Here is a 15529-nt window from a genome sequence, read left to right as displayed (position 1 = left end):
TTTGGTTGAATTTTAATATTTGAAAAATAAATATAAAATCCTAAGTTATATCCTCAATTATGCATGTTAAAATTAGTTTTCATTAATCATTTATTTTGCTGGTTCAGAAAACGTATTATTTCAAAAATTCATTGGATCTAAAATACGACATTCTATTTGCTCAGAAAATCTTCATAAGAATTTGATTTTTATTTTTAACTTCCTTTTTCTCTCTGATGTATGACTGTACATTAGACATGTTATGATTTATCTATATGCTACTCATGATACATTTTAGATATGTTATTGTGATAAAAGTTATATTAAAATCTAATATTGTTAAGTGTATCTGTTTATTTGAAAAAAGACTCAGTGGGAAATATGTTTAGTTTTATTGACCAATTTTTCAAAGAATGTGTAAAGGAAAATTAGAAAAATAAAGGAAACAAAGAATCTATTTTTCTGTTTTAAGAGGTTAGATATAATGAATGGAATCTGCTAGTCTCTATCCAAATATGTCATGAACTGAGAGCAAATAATCTAGTTAGTATAATGGGTTAAGGGTTTAGATCTTTAGTTGTAGATCTTTGTATTGCCTGGATGAATTCTTATTAAATATATGCATTATATTTATATTAATATATGTATGTATAATTAACCATTTCTTCTCTTCCCTGTTTTGGATTAGTCAAGTATTTCAATTATGCTATTTCTCGATTAGTAGCTTGTTATTTAGTCTTTTTGAAATTACATTTGAGATTATATTATTTATCCATAATTTACTACAGTTACTTTAAATTACTGCTTTTGTTACTACCTGAAATTATGAATTTCATTGCGCTTTACTTTGCCTGTATCCCACCATTTTCTTCACTTGTCATGTACTCTTAATTTCACATATTTTTGCATATTACAACATATTTTGTTATTGTCTTAAAAATTAATGTTAATTTCAGTTCACCTGTATATTTACCCTTTCCTGTGCTCTTTATTCCTTTTTATTTTAATGTGCTTCTATGGAATTACGTTCTTTCTTCTGCCTAAAAACACTTCTTTTATTGTTTTTAATGAACTGTTTTTTTGCTTATCTGATTATATCTAATTCTTTATTTTGAAAGATATTTTCTCCAGGAAATATTAGGGGAGGAGATAATGAAAGCTAGAGATACTGAAATTTATAAGTGGAGAAATAAAGCCAACAAAACTATGGGCTAATATGATAGCTTTACTTAATTTTAAACCCAGTGTTGGTGTTGCCAGGAAACACAACCTACAATAATAATTAGAATTAGTATCTCCTTCTCTTCTTAAACTGGCTTCGTGGCATGTGGCAGTTTTTCATATTCACTGTCTTTGTGTCTCTCTTTCTCCCATCTCTCACTAAGGAGAACGTAAATAAAGTTGTCTGAGCTTGAATATTTCATTCTACAGATAAATAGCTAAAAATCAGAGGTAAATCAATCTGTGCTAGCTAGTAATTATGATATTGTCTCTTCTGCTGTAACGCAAACTATGTACTCTTAATGCTGCAGATTTTTAAAAGCATTAAGATGTGAGACAAATACTAAACAGTTATAAAGTACATTATCTCTTATCTTAAAATAAGGACATTCAGCTTTTGTTTGTAGTCTGTAATGCTATATTGATGGATTACTGTTTGTTGCAGAACACATTTTCAGAGTAGACTTTATCATAAACAGCTTCAGCTATTAAAATAAAACAGTTCAGATTTTACAATGTCAATGTTGTTTAGAACAACAATTTTACAGTCAATACTCTTGACTTTTAAGAAGCTTGATTTAAACAGCACTGAAGCCTATCCCAGGTTCTAAATGAAGTAGTTTGCTTATATCATGCATTATTAATATTAGCAGTATTGTATTATGTTGCTTTGACTTCTAGCTATATGCCATTTTTGTTATTACTTACAGCATTGTTTTTTGGATTAATTTGATGCTTATATGTATTCAAATAATTTGATTTTGTACAAATAAAAGCCATGGGAATTAAAGACCAGGGGAATCCAAGAAACTGGATAGCTATAAAAGGGGAGTAAGTTATAAGGGGGATTTCATAAGATAATAAAATATATAATTTCCCAGATAACACTAACATACATTCACATCTCAAGAAGAAATTTTTCAACCCAAAGATCACAGTCTCGTCTTTTTCTTTTAGGTTTTTAGTTTAAATGGCTTAAGTCTAATTTCATAGTAAACTATCACTTCTGAGTCTAGAGCATGAAACCAGTACCTATGAAATATTCTAATAGAAGATGAATTGCTTTCCATATTCTTTTATTTCAGTGGAATATGTATAACCTAATTTTTACAAGCCACATGGAGTAACAGGGCAGGTGACATACCACTGAGATTACTTTTCTTCTTCCCAAGATTCCTATTTAGTTCAGAAATTGCTGTGGTGATACCTCACAGTTACAACTGTATGTTCTTCACCATTTAAGTTCAAAGAAATGCCTGCTGAAAAGCCAGTCAGCCTAGCCCAAGAGAGTTTTTCAAACCAGGACTTAACACTAGAGTCTATTTAACATACACTTTGACTAGATTAAAAAGCTAATATTAAAGTAGAAAATGAAGGTGGAATGGCTGGATGAGTTTGGCTCAGAAATAATGAGTTTTATATTTTTGTCATACTTTGTGATTTCTTTCTACTATAATGTTTTGAGTTTCCTTCATTTGTTCTGACTGAAAATGTTGGGTTTCTCAAGGACCAGCCCTGGAAATTTCTCTTGCCCCCCACATACTCTCTCTAAAGAATGTCATCATTTCACAAAGATTTAAATACTATCTTTATATAGATGACTTCTAAATTCATATCCTCAGCCTAAACCTTTCCTCAAAACTTCAACATCCAAATGACTACTTGCTTTCTCCAATCAGATGTCTTCCAGAGGTCACAATTCAGATATTATAAGTGTAACATATATAAAAAACAAATCTTTTTTTTTACCAACCTTTTTCATACTTCCTATCTTCCCCACTAAGTTAAATATGATCATTATTCATTCAAGCAGGAAACCTAATTGAATTATCCATGAATGCTTACTTCATATAACCACATACTCTTCAGAATAACAATTTTTTCTTTGTTATGGAGTTGAAATAAGTGTATCACACACGCACCCCATTGGGTGCGCACTATTTACAATAGCCAAGACATGAAGTAACCTAAATGTCCATTGACAGATGACTGGAAAAAGAAGCTGTGGTATATGTATACAATGGAATACTACTCAGTCATACAAAATAATAAAACAATGGCATTTGCAGCAACATGGATGGACCTGCAGATTGTTATTCTAAGTTAAGTAAGCCAAAAAGAGAAAGAAAAATGCCATATGATATCACTTATATGTGGGATCTTAAAAAAAAAAAAGTCAAATGAACTTATTTACAAAACAGAATCAGACTCACAGACATAGTAAAGAAACTTATGGTTACCAGGGGGGATAGAGGTGAGAAGGGATAAACTGGGAGTTTGAGATTTGCAGATACTAACTACTATATATAAAAAATAGATAAACAAGTTTATACTGTATAGTGCAGAGAATTGTATTCAGTATCTTATAGTAACTTATGGTGAAAAAGAATATGAAAATGAATGTACGTGTGTGCACGTATGACTGAAGCATTATGCTTTACCCCAAAAATTGACACATTGTAAACTGACTATATTTCAATAAAAATATATATACTAAAAAAAAATAAGTATCAGAGTTTCATGACAGATTGTGCAGTTGAGTGAGAGATCATCTTGTTTTATATATCTCCAAAGAAAAGAATCAGTGGTTGGAGGTTATAGTGAGGCAGGATTTTGTTCATTAGGATGAAAATTTAAGTCAGCAATGTCAAAAATAGCATTTTGGTCCTAATCCTATTTTAAAAGAATATGAACAAGGCAGATACATAAACAATTAATTCATTATATACAGCTAATAAAGTCTGACAAATTCCTATTCATTTATGGTCAGTGTTTTGCCTTCTTATCATCTTCTTTGTCCCTCCTTATAATATGACTTCCATAAAGAACTATTCTCCTCTGAGGTGACCAAAGTGGGGAGTGGTTTGAGAGGTGTTACTAGTAGGGTGACTGAAACAGTGAGACAGTAAAAGAGAAGTTAAACTCCAGCAGAGATACTCTGATATGTGTGCGTGTGTACAGGTGAGAGCTGATAGACAAGTAGATAGACATATGTACCTATATGTTTGTGTGTGTATATGAATGTATGTGTAATGTTTTATTTTACATACATACAAAAAGTTAAACTGATCTAGCAATTAAATGACAACACAAGTAGGATAATAAATGATGAAATGCAAAAACATCTTACAGACTAGAAAAAGGAGGGGACAACTACCTCAGGAAACATTAGAAGATAACTTGTGCAACTGTGCACACAACAAATTCTTATGGAAAGGAAAATAAGTTGAACTTGGCCAAAAGTATTCATCAAAATAAAACATGTTTTTCCTGTGCCATAATGCCTTAAGGAGGAGATGCACTTATTTTGTGTGTCTCCAAAGAACAGAATCAATATTTGGAAGTTCTAGGGAAGCAGGTTTTGGGTCACTTGGATGAAGTCCTGAATAAGTCAGCACTGTCCAAAAAGGGATGAATGAATACACAGAACAGAGGGTTTACCATTGTTAGAAGAATTTGGGCCTGAAAAGGACACTGTCTTCTTGGCATATAGATGGAATTTCTCTTTTGGGAGAAAGAATAGACGATGTTTAAGCATTTTATTTATTACTTAGTTCAGTATTCAGCTATCTTAGTAAACACTTTTCCATCTCTTCACAATATATCTCTTCTATATCAACAAATCACTACACTTAGCCTAGTTGTCTTTCTTTAAAAACTTTTATATGGAATAAAGAACTGCATACCATTAACCTAGGAACATTAGAGTTATCTTTGGTGAGTAATGAAACAGACTTGATTACCAATTTCAGCCCAGATTGTATGATTTCACAGACAAATGATCAAATAGTGAATTAAAATAAAGCCATAAGCAAAAGAAAACTTCATGCAAAGGGAAGATTCTAAGTGTGTATAATAGAATATAATTTGGCTATATGATAATAGTTTTCTAACTCAGTTAAAGTAGGGGATAGCTTATTTTTAAAATGTATTTTTTTTTACTTTAAAAAATTTATTGAGGTATAATTGATGTATACTATTTTTTGTGTATATCTTATTACACATTTTTGGTTTTTGGCTATCATGAGACTTTTATATAAAAGGCTATATATATAAAAATTGTGTGTGTGTGTGTGTGTGTGTGTATATATGTAGTTGTTTTAAGTTGTTGATGTCTTCATTTCAAATGCATTTTAAAAATTTGTACTGTCTTCCCCTCATGGTTACCATTTTTGATATAGTTGTTTTGTATATCCCTTAACTGCTAATTATGGATGTAAATGATTTTACCACTTTTTTTTTTTTAACCTTCCTACTAGCTTTGTGTGTGGGTGGCTTCCTATCTTTACTGTATGTTTGCCTTTACCAAAGAGCTTTTTAATTTCATAATTTTCTTGTTTCTAGTTGTAGCCTTTCCTTTTCTGCCTAGAGAAGTTCCTTTAACATGTGTTGTAAAGCTGGTCTGTTGGTGAAGTCTTTCAGCTTTTGCTTGTCTGTAAAGCTTTTGATCTTTCCGTCAAATCTTGCTGAGTAAAAGTATTCTTGGTTTTAGATTTTACCCTTTCATCACTTTAGATATATTGTGCCACTCCCCTCTAGTCTGTGGTTTCTTCTGAAAAATCAGGTGATAGACTTATGCAAATAACTTTGTATGTTACTTCTTTTCCCTTGCTTTTTAATAGTCTCTCTTTATCTTTGTCATTTTAATTACAGTGTGTCTTGTTGTGTTCCTCTTTGGGTTAATTTTGTATGGGTGTGCCTGGGCCCCCTGGACTTGGGTGACTGTTTCCTTTCCCAGGTTCAGCAAGTTTTTAGATGTTATGTCTTCAGATATGTCCTCAGGCCCCTTCTTTCTCTCTTCTCCTTCTGGGACCTCTGTAATGAAAATACTAGTTTCCTTTATTTTGTCCCAGATGTCAGAAACTGTCCTCATTTCTTATTTTATTTTTTCTTATCTTCCAGGTCACTGATCTGTTCTGAATTAGTCTACTGTTGATTCCTTCCAGTATACTTTTCATGTCAGTTATTGTATCCTTCATCTCTGCTTATTTGTTCTTTATATTTTCTAATTCTTTGCTAAAAACTTCTAACTCTTTGCTCTGTGCATCCATTCTTCTCCTGGTTTCTTCGATTATCTTTATGATCACTATCCTGAATTCTTTTTTGGATAGATTGCCTGTCTCGACTTCACTTGGTTCTTCTTCTATGATTTTATCTTGCGCCTTCTTCTAGAACATATTTCTTTGTGGCATCGTTTTGCCTAAGTTGCTGTATTTTTCTGTATTTGGTAGGGTAGTTATGTTTCCTCAACAGTAGAGGAGTGGCCTTCTGGAGATACCCCATGTGTCTCATGCACACTCCCCTCGTCACACAAGTTGTACTCTAGGGTTTCCCTATTTTAGGGCTGTGTGTGTCATTCTATCGTGGTGGGCTGTGTCAGTGGTCTAGTAGGTTTGGTTGGCTCCTAGTCTGGTTAGTTGCAGGATGTGCCTTGTGCAGAGACTGCTGGCTACAGGGGCCTGGTCATGATGCAGCTGACTGCAGAACCCCAGGGAGGTCCTAGGGGTAGTGCTGGCTCACTGGTGGGCAAAGTCAGAGGGCAGAAAACTCTGGGGCTGTTTCCTGCCCACTGGTGGGTGAAGCCAGTCCTGGCTTCTGGCTGTAGGGCCTAGGGATTCCCAGGGCTGGTGTCAGATCACTGGAGGAGGGAGTATGGGGTCCAGGGTGGATCAAAGCTTGTTTTGGCCTGCTAGTAGGCATGGACAGGGCCTAGCTGATCCCAGAAAAGGGTCTGGCCTGCTGTTGGCAGGCTGCGGGGGATGGTGGTTTTCTTTCATCTGGTGCCTGCCCCCTAAATGGGTGAGTGATCCAGAGACTAGAACAGGCTTCCTTAAGGGCAGCTGCTAGTGCCAGACCCAGCTGGGTCCCGGCCCTCTGGTGAGCAAGACCTGTATAGAGGTGGCTGTGGGCTCTGGAGGTCTTAGGCACCCTGTCTGCTGATGAGTGGGGCTGTGTCCACACCCTGTTTGTTGTTTGGCTTAAGGTGTCCTAGCACTGGATCTTATAGGCTGTTCGGTTGGGCCCGGTCTTGGTGTCAGTGATCCAAGCAAGAGGTCTGCCTCCAGGAAGGAGAGTTCAAGCAGATGAAGACTCCCAGATCTGTCTGCCACTGTGTCCATGAACCAGAGGGAGGATTTCCCATTGGTGCTCACAAGCACTAGCATCAGTGTAGTAGAAGGAGCTCCCAAGAACGGCTGCCACCAGTGTCTGTGCCCAGGGTTAGCTATAGCTCCCTGCCTCAAAACCAGAAGGTAGATCTAGCCCAGACTGCTTTTTCTCTGGGTCCTGGAGCATGCGGTTTTGTATGTGCCCTTTAACAGTAAAGTCTGTATTTTCCCCTGAGTTGTGTGACTCTTGAAATTAAGCCCCAGTGGCCTTCAAAGCCAAAAGCCCTTGGGGCTTATCTTCCTGGTATAGGACCCTGGGGCTGGGGAGCCCGACATAGGAAAACCTCTTCAATATAAGTATTCTCTCATTTGTGGGTTGCCTACCTGGAAGTGTGGGACTTGACTGTATTCTGAGTCCGCCCTTCCTACTTGTCTTCATGTGATTCCTTCTTTACATCCTTAGTTGTAGAAGATATTTTTTGTTAAGTTCTATTCTTTCTCCATCAATGGTTGTTCTTCTAATAGTTGAGATTTTGGTGTGCTTGTGAAGAAGAGGTGACCTTAGGGTCTTTTTACTCCACCTTTTCGGCCCATCTCCCCTCATTATATTTTTAAATGTGTTTGGTTTTCCTCACAATACTTTTTAGGCATTGACCCAGATGATTTTTACCAAGCATTTGTTTACCATTTAGGTGTACTTTTATATGTTTTTAGGAAAAACAAATTAAGCTCATGCCTAATCATGTATAAGAATCAAAATCCAAAACTGCTTTAAAATTTAAAATATTTGTTTTCATTTAGTTATGAAACCATTAATCTTAGAATCTGCAAGATGGACTGAATTAAAGAAAACGTTTAGTCTGGCTCTCTGTCCCTGAAAGGAACTAAAGCAATTTTACTAATTATAATTCTCTATCCTGAAACAATTCTAGGGAAAATATTGAAATCATCATATTTGCTTACCCTGAAGCTTTAGTATCTATAAAGTTCTCCTACTAATATGTTTCCATGGTCAAGTTGGAGGTATGTAATTTACCTTAGGGACTGGTAAGGCATTTCTAACAGAATGCAGAGTCCCTACATACATCACTGCAGAAGTTTCCTGAGTCAAATTCCATGTAAAGAAGTTTGATATGTCCCTCCTGTCCCTTTTGCCTGTGCTCTATACTAGACATTTTTCAGACTATAGCAATGTCAAATTATTGATAGCTCTGATTTTTAACAAATCTAACACTGTGACATGAAGTATCTATTATCTCCTCTACTCACAGGACAAACATCTATTTACCCTTCAAGATTCAGGTCAAGTCACCTTTTTGATAAAACTTGACATCTGGCTCAATAGGAATTCCGTTCCCTATTAGCTGCAAGCTGTTTGAGAGGTTAAATTTGAGTGACTGATGCCAAACAACAACAACAAAACCCCCAAAACAAACAGACACATTCAACACAAAGGAGCACATGCAACACCAAGAAGCAGCTTAAATACTCTTTTAAGAGAGTAAAGGTTTTTACTTATTATTCCACACAGAATGGAAAGCACAGTTGTGTATCTGATTAGGATATAAATTCACACAAATCTTTACAGAGGGGACAAAGTAGAAACTGTCTCACTTGAGGTAGGGTCAGGATGTGGCTTTCAGAAATCTCCTTATGCTACTCTATTCATTTTTTGATTCATTGGAAATGTTTGGCAAACTCTGGCTGCATGCTATTGTAACCTTGAATGTTAAGTGAGACTTTCTGAATTGATGGGAAATTTCCCCAGAGTAACATCCATTTACAACAGACTCCTGTTTCAGTCATTTCTGATTTCTGAAGTATCCTACTTTTGACTCACATATTTTCTACTGCTAGATTTGCTTATTCACATATCTTTCTCTTATTAAATCTCCATTCCTCTAAGGCAAGATAGGTAATGGTGATAGAGACAGACAAAACCCTATCAAAGTGACCGGCACAAACATAATATTGATATTGGTTGCAATAAATTACAAGAAGACCTCATTTACTTCTGTTTGCATTATTATAGGATTGCTGTGTGTTTGAGTATATGTGGTAACTTTCCACTATGTGTTTCTTATCTTGAAACATCCAGTAAAATAAATGTCTTTTCCATATAATTTGTCTCTGGTGATCACTCATCTTTTCTTACAAATCTTTACTCTCTTATTTAGAAAGAATTTGTAAATTCTCTTGTTTTTCCAATTTTCTACAGCTTGCCCTTCTCTTACAATTCTATGAATATTCTTTCCTCTCTTCTCTCTGCATACACTCTTCTCAGGAAAAACTCAAGAAGCCACTCTGTGACTTCTAAAATTAATCTGATAGATGATTTACTAATTTTCAGAATTCTTTTTTATACTTTGAACTTAAACTTAAGAACTATTAGACATCAACCTGTACATCTCCTTTCATCATCTAATTCAATTTTTTTAAGTAACACTGTCCTATTCCAATTTCCGTTTTGATTAATATTGTCTCAGCCATTCACACTTAAAATTGTATGACTTCTTCTACCTACATACAAGCGCCCATTTTTCTTTATAATGTGCATTTTTTTCTTCCTACCACTTACATTTTAAGCTACTGACTTTTATGGTAAATTATATAGTAACTTAAAATAATTTGTGAATCCATGGTAGGAGAGTTTGGAAAAGGAATACCTTGTCTCTGTGACCTGGACCCAAGATAATTGCTCTTAATGCTATTTTGGAGTTTGAGTTTGTAAGTCCAAACCCAGAAATATTCAAAAAATGATATGGAAGCCATATAAAATGTTCTTTATTTAATATTATGAAACTAAGGATGGTAATAGTCTTTCAGTGTTACATATTCTAATGCTGTGTTTATTTGTAGTTTTAAACTTTATCATTTTATTAATAAAACATCAGTGGGTATATATACCAATTAAAGTCTTATGGGTGATCATGGGAAATGAAAACCCTATTTATATTTATGTAAAAGTTATTTCAGATTAACAAATGTGCATTAGAGGCTATATTCTTGGAGACTTTGTTGAAATTATATTTGGATTTATCTACAACTAGCATTTATAAGATTGAATAAAAAGATTACTGATCATTAGAGCTGTATAAGTATGTAGGGTCAAAATCCTGAGATTTCTGTTCTTTTATAAACTATTTTCCTAGCAAAATTTGAAGATAAAACAGGTAAACATGAATCCACTATAGACATCCATGTGTAGTGCTTAAAGGTAAAGCATACTTATTTTGTATCTTTGATAATAACTCATTAAGAAAAATAATTTAAGTAGAATTAAAGTAAAAAAGCAAATACCTCTCTGTTGGACCAGGACTATTTCTTTTTTATTTCATGGGTCTCAATCCTATTTTAATTTCTCAAATATTTTCAGAACTCAATTTACTGAAAAAATTTGTTTTTAATACTGTTTAATAACAACAGTCAATTTTTATATGTATTTTGTAAGTATGCTAAAATTAACTCCTCAGTAGTTGGTAAAATCTTTTAGGACTAGAGATCTTCCTTGATTATTCACACTTTATTATACCTAGTCCTCTGAACTGATGAGTTGTGTTTTTCCATCTTGTATGAAGGAATAAGAAACACTGGGCAAATTATAAATTCAAGAGGTTTCTCAAATCAGAAACAGAAGAGCATAGCAACCAACTGGTGCAAAGCCTAAACAGAAATTTACGTCCAAAAAGAAGTGAAACAAACTTAGCCTTACCTGAGATCCCTGGGATAGATGCAGTTAGATGCCAGGAAGAGGAATTCATAAAGCACAGCTGATGAACTGGTGGAGGTCAGTTATGCCCTGCAAGAGATTATAAACCCAGGATGCTGTAGAAATTGGAGGCGGCACTGTCATCACATTGAACACTAGAGACAGTTTTAGGTTTAAGTGTCTGTGTGGTATGGATTTATTCGAGTGGGAAAGCAGCTACAGTGGGAGAAACTCCACAGGATACTTCTTCCTTGTCTTACTTGTGGAAGAAGCCTATCTACAGGGCAGTGACAGAAAACACTGTCACTCTTCCTAGTAAAAACCTATTAGAGCATGTGGAAGGAAACAAAAAATAGCTATTCCTGAGGTAGAGGCCAGAACATATGCTAGGCCTAGAACTACAGCAGGGAGAGGGCCAAGAACACTGAGGAAGCCACATTTTGAGACAAGGGACATGGTGCCCTCCAGAAATTGAGCCTCAATAAATATTGACAGAGAAGGTCTCCCTAATAACCCATCCTTCCCCCTCAGGCTGACAAATCTGAGTAACAGCAGCAAAATATTGTTAAGAAAGGTACAGGGGAGGTATCAAGAAAAGAAGAAACCCTCTCTGAGATGTAGTGCAGAGGAAATACCTAAAGCCAAGGGTGGAACAAACATCAAAGGGACAAAAATAACAATACAAACAAAACCCCTTTGCAGTACTAGCCCTGTCTTGACAAAATGTGTTGCCTGAAGAGTTACAAACCTGTGGTGCGCTAAGCATGACCATATTAACAAAATTAAATCAAATCCTCATATGAAAGTTATGGCAGAAGGAGACATGTTACTATTTCTAGGCTTAATAACTATATACCAACATATTGGCTACTTATACTCAATATATCTGGTTTTCAGCAGAAAAATTATAAGGCACACAAAAGGCAAGAGACACATTCCCAAAAGACAAAGCAGTTACCAGAACCAGACTCAGATATTACACATCTGTTGGAAGTAGCTGACACAGAACTTAAAATAAATGTTTAAAATGTTAAAGACTCTAAAGAAAATGGTGAGCAATACGAAAGATCAGTTGAGCGATGGAAGTCGAACTTGCAGGGAAGAATGAAATGAAAAATGCCACAAAGAATACTTCTGGTGGGCTCACTTATTAATAGATTCAATATAACTAAAGAATGAATGAGAAAACTTGAAGATAAGTCAATAGAAATTTTCCAAAATTGAAATGCAAAGAGAAAGAAGTTAAAAACAAAAAACTCGGTGCACCCAAGACTATCAAGATATATCTAATTAAAATTCATAAAAACAGGACAGATGAAATATTTACAGAATTAATGATGAATAATTTTCCAAATATGTTAACACTCATATCACAGATCAAATTAAAGAGCACCAATAAATGATGAAATAAAAACTTAAGTGTATCATAGAAATTGCTGAAAACAAAAGGCAAAGATAAACTCTTGAGGGCAGAGAAAGACATGTTACAGAGGAACAAAAATAGGAATTGCAGCAGACTTCTTGTCATAAACCATGCAAGCCAGAAGATGGAAAAACATCTCTAAAGTGCTGACCAAGATAAACCAGAATTCTCTGTGCTAGATTTATAACTCCTTTATAAATTTCAAAACTGTCTCAAAATAAAAAATAAAAAGTAAATGAGTTATTCAAAATCAAATGGCCTCCCAATGATCAGTTTTAGAGGAAACATTATTTCAAGTTTTAAGTTACTGCCTATTCTGTGTTAAATTTGAAAGAATTCTTTACTATATACTGTTTGCTTTGGAGGATAGATTTTTAATTTGGTGAATTTAAGAAGTCAGTTGATTTTGGTGTGAGATTACTTTTTTCCTGATTTATTATATGTAGTTTCAACAAGGAACTTAATATTTGAGAAAGTTAAATTTGAATGGCTAATGAGATCCATGACTTAAGTTTTAAAATATATACTGATGAAAGTAAGTGGGAATAAAAGAGAAAATATTATCAAGTGCCTGTCTGAATTCTAGGACAAAGACATTTACATCTGACAAAGATTAATCTTTGCTTTAACTAAATCTTGAGTCCTTTAGCTTAGAACCAAATTTCTTTCCTTTACTCTATTTTCTGTATCTTTCTCCAAATATGTATTCTTTTTTTGGGTGCCCTTATTTTCTGTTCCTCTGTTCTGTAAATCCAATCAACTGTTTATGACATTCGCTAGATTGTGTATATATACATAGGTGTGTTTGTTTCCCCCTACTTTACTTATGCTTGATTCTAATACATTTATCTGTGTATTCTAAAATATATCACGTTCCCTTGTTTTCATCTTCTTCAGTTAACCTTTACTTTTCCCATGTCTACATCTATACTTGTGGCACATGAAATGCCACTAATCCATCTCTGCCTAGTGAAATCTTATTCTAAATGACCTGTATCCTTTGCTAACTTTATTATTAATGTCTTGATCACCTCTGATTAGACATTCTTAGTTTTTATTTGTAACTGAAACCCAGTCTCGCTAAAACTGAATCCCTCTGCTGAGTTTATGGTTAACTTTATCCAAAATTACATTCCCTTTCTTGTCACAAACCTGTTCCCTTCAAGATTGAGAAAAGCAAAGGAAAGGGGGAATTGAAACCTTATACAAGCCCCTTTGTCTCTGTCCTTTGAAGGGAAAAGTTTTTGCTTTAGTCTTCCAGGCCTTCTCTGAGTCTCAAAAGGCTGGCTCAAGAGTTAATGATTTTGAGAGGTGAAGCTGTGGAAACAATACTTATTGGGCTAGGAAACTGGTAACAGTTTAGACTGTCAATTAGCCACATGCCAGAATCACCAAACTCCCAGTTCCCTAAAAGATATAAATGTCTGACACACATTCCTAAGTTGTTTTTTTACAGGAAGCAGACACTCACTAGATGGAAACTACTAGCTTCAAGCATGTAGACCCCATACTGGTTGAAACCAGAAGATTGGTGATGCTCAAAACTTCACCTGATGTGAACCAATCAGAATTACACATAAGCTAATATCCATCCCTTTCTTCCTAAATTGTACATTAGCATTATTTGTTTTAGGCACTCTTTCTATTGTTTTATATCTTGCCTCTTCAAGTTTAATAGCCAAAGTAATCTTTTATTTCTCTGAATCCTGTTTGTGTAACAGTAAGATGGATGTGATACATGTGATACATGCCCTGTTCACTTTAAGTGCTACTATGAAGATCAAAATAGTAAATGTATGTGCAGAATTGCTTGGGAAATTATCTGTACTCTTAGAGTAATAGTAGTAGAGCAGAATACTTATTTTTAAATTATTTGAAAGTCTTACATATTAAGAGTCCTAAGACATTTCTAGATACATTGTAATTCATTTATAAGGTAATACTATTCTAGTCATTTAAAAAAATGATAGGAAACTAGTGGCTTTGGAACTGGATATGTCTTTCCTTGTATTATTAACAAGACAGTAATAAAAAACTGACCTACAATGAAAAGATGCTATGGCATTATTCTTATTATTTGGGTAAACGATTCTCCAAATCAAAAAGATAGTCCGCTTATTTCTTACTAATTTTAGTAGTTTCTAATTTGTTTTTGGAAGTTCATAATTCTGCCAGTAAAGACTATAATAGTTCAATAATGTAGGATTAAAGGTTAATTATTGACTTTCTTATTCACATACAATTCTGGCTCCAAAATAAGTATGTCCTTTTCATGAATGACATTGACTCTTCATTAAACTACATGTGAGAAATTTCTTTTAAAATGGACACTGGTATAAACATTTTACCCACGAAGAATAATTATGTCATTAGTGTTCATGGTGACCAAGATAGCCTTAAAGTTCCCCTCAGCTTGACTAAACTTTAGACAGGATTGCTCCTAAGGGACTTATGCCCCAATCTCACTTTTCTTATAGCACTTACTTTAGAATACTTTCAGTTACAAATTGTTTCTCTGCCCTTTGCTATATAAGGGGCCTCTTGCCAGTTTTATAACCCAAGAAAATCTCAAAAACCTGGGAGACATCCCTTTGGAATGTCAAATATTTGAAGTTATCAAGAACATAGTGTCAGTCTCTGTAGGAGGGTAGGCACCTAACTTCATTAAGCATCAGTTAGCAAATGCAGGTAGTCCAATCACACTGACCAATCATCCCATGGTCTCCAATACTTTTCCACTACCTCAGCCCAACACTTAAAAGTTGTCTTGCTTTTTGTTTCAACAGAGTTGAGCTCACTCCCTCTCCCTAGTGCAGTAGTTCTAAGTAAAGTCTTCCTTACCTGTTTAACTGCATCTGGTGCAGTTTTTCTTTGACATCAGAATGTATCATTCATGTAACTGAATCATTACACTGTGAGGAAGTTCCAAGGCAGAGTTTAAAATAATCGTGTAAGATAACTGTCTTAGTCATCTCTGGGTTATGTGTAGCATAAACAATGGAAATTTGTTACTCATAGTTCTGGAGATTGGAAAGTTAAAGAATAAAGTGCCACTTGAACAGCACACAGATGAATGAAAAAAAATGAAAG

The 15529-nt window shown here is 34.6% G+C and overlaps 1 long non-coding RNA gene across 1 annotated transcript in view; it reads right to left on the bottom strand.

Annotated features, from left to right (window-relative positions):
- LOC140697678 (uncharacterized) overlaps window positions 1-15529 on the bottom strand; it is a 55058-nt gene that overhangs the window by 26882 nt on the left and 12647 nt on the right. The window contains exon 2 of the long non-coding RNA XR_012074884.1: window positions 11020-11106. This is a non-coding gene — a long non-coding RNA (uncharacterized lncRNA). The remainder of the gene's footprint in view (window positions 1-11019; window positions 11107-15529) is intronic.

The sequence above is a fragment of the Vicugna pacos genome, chromosome 8 (genome assembly GCF_048564905.1).
Source record: "Vicugna pacos chromosome 8, VicPac4, whole genome shotgun sequence".
Classification (NCBI taxonomy): domain Eukaryota; kingdom Metazoa; phylum Chordata; class Mammalia; order Artiodactyla; family Camelidae; genus Vicugna; species Vicugna pacos.
Note: the sequence above shows the minus strand (reverse complement) of the source record. Positions and strands in the feature narration are given on the sequence as shown.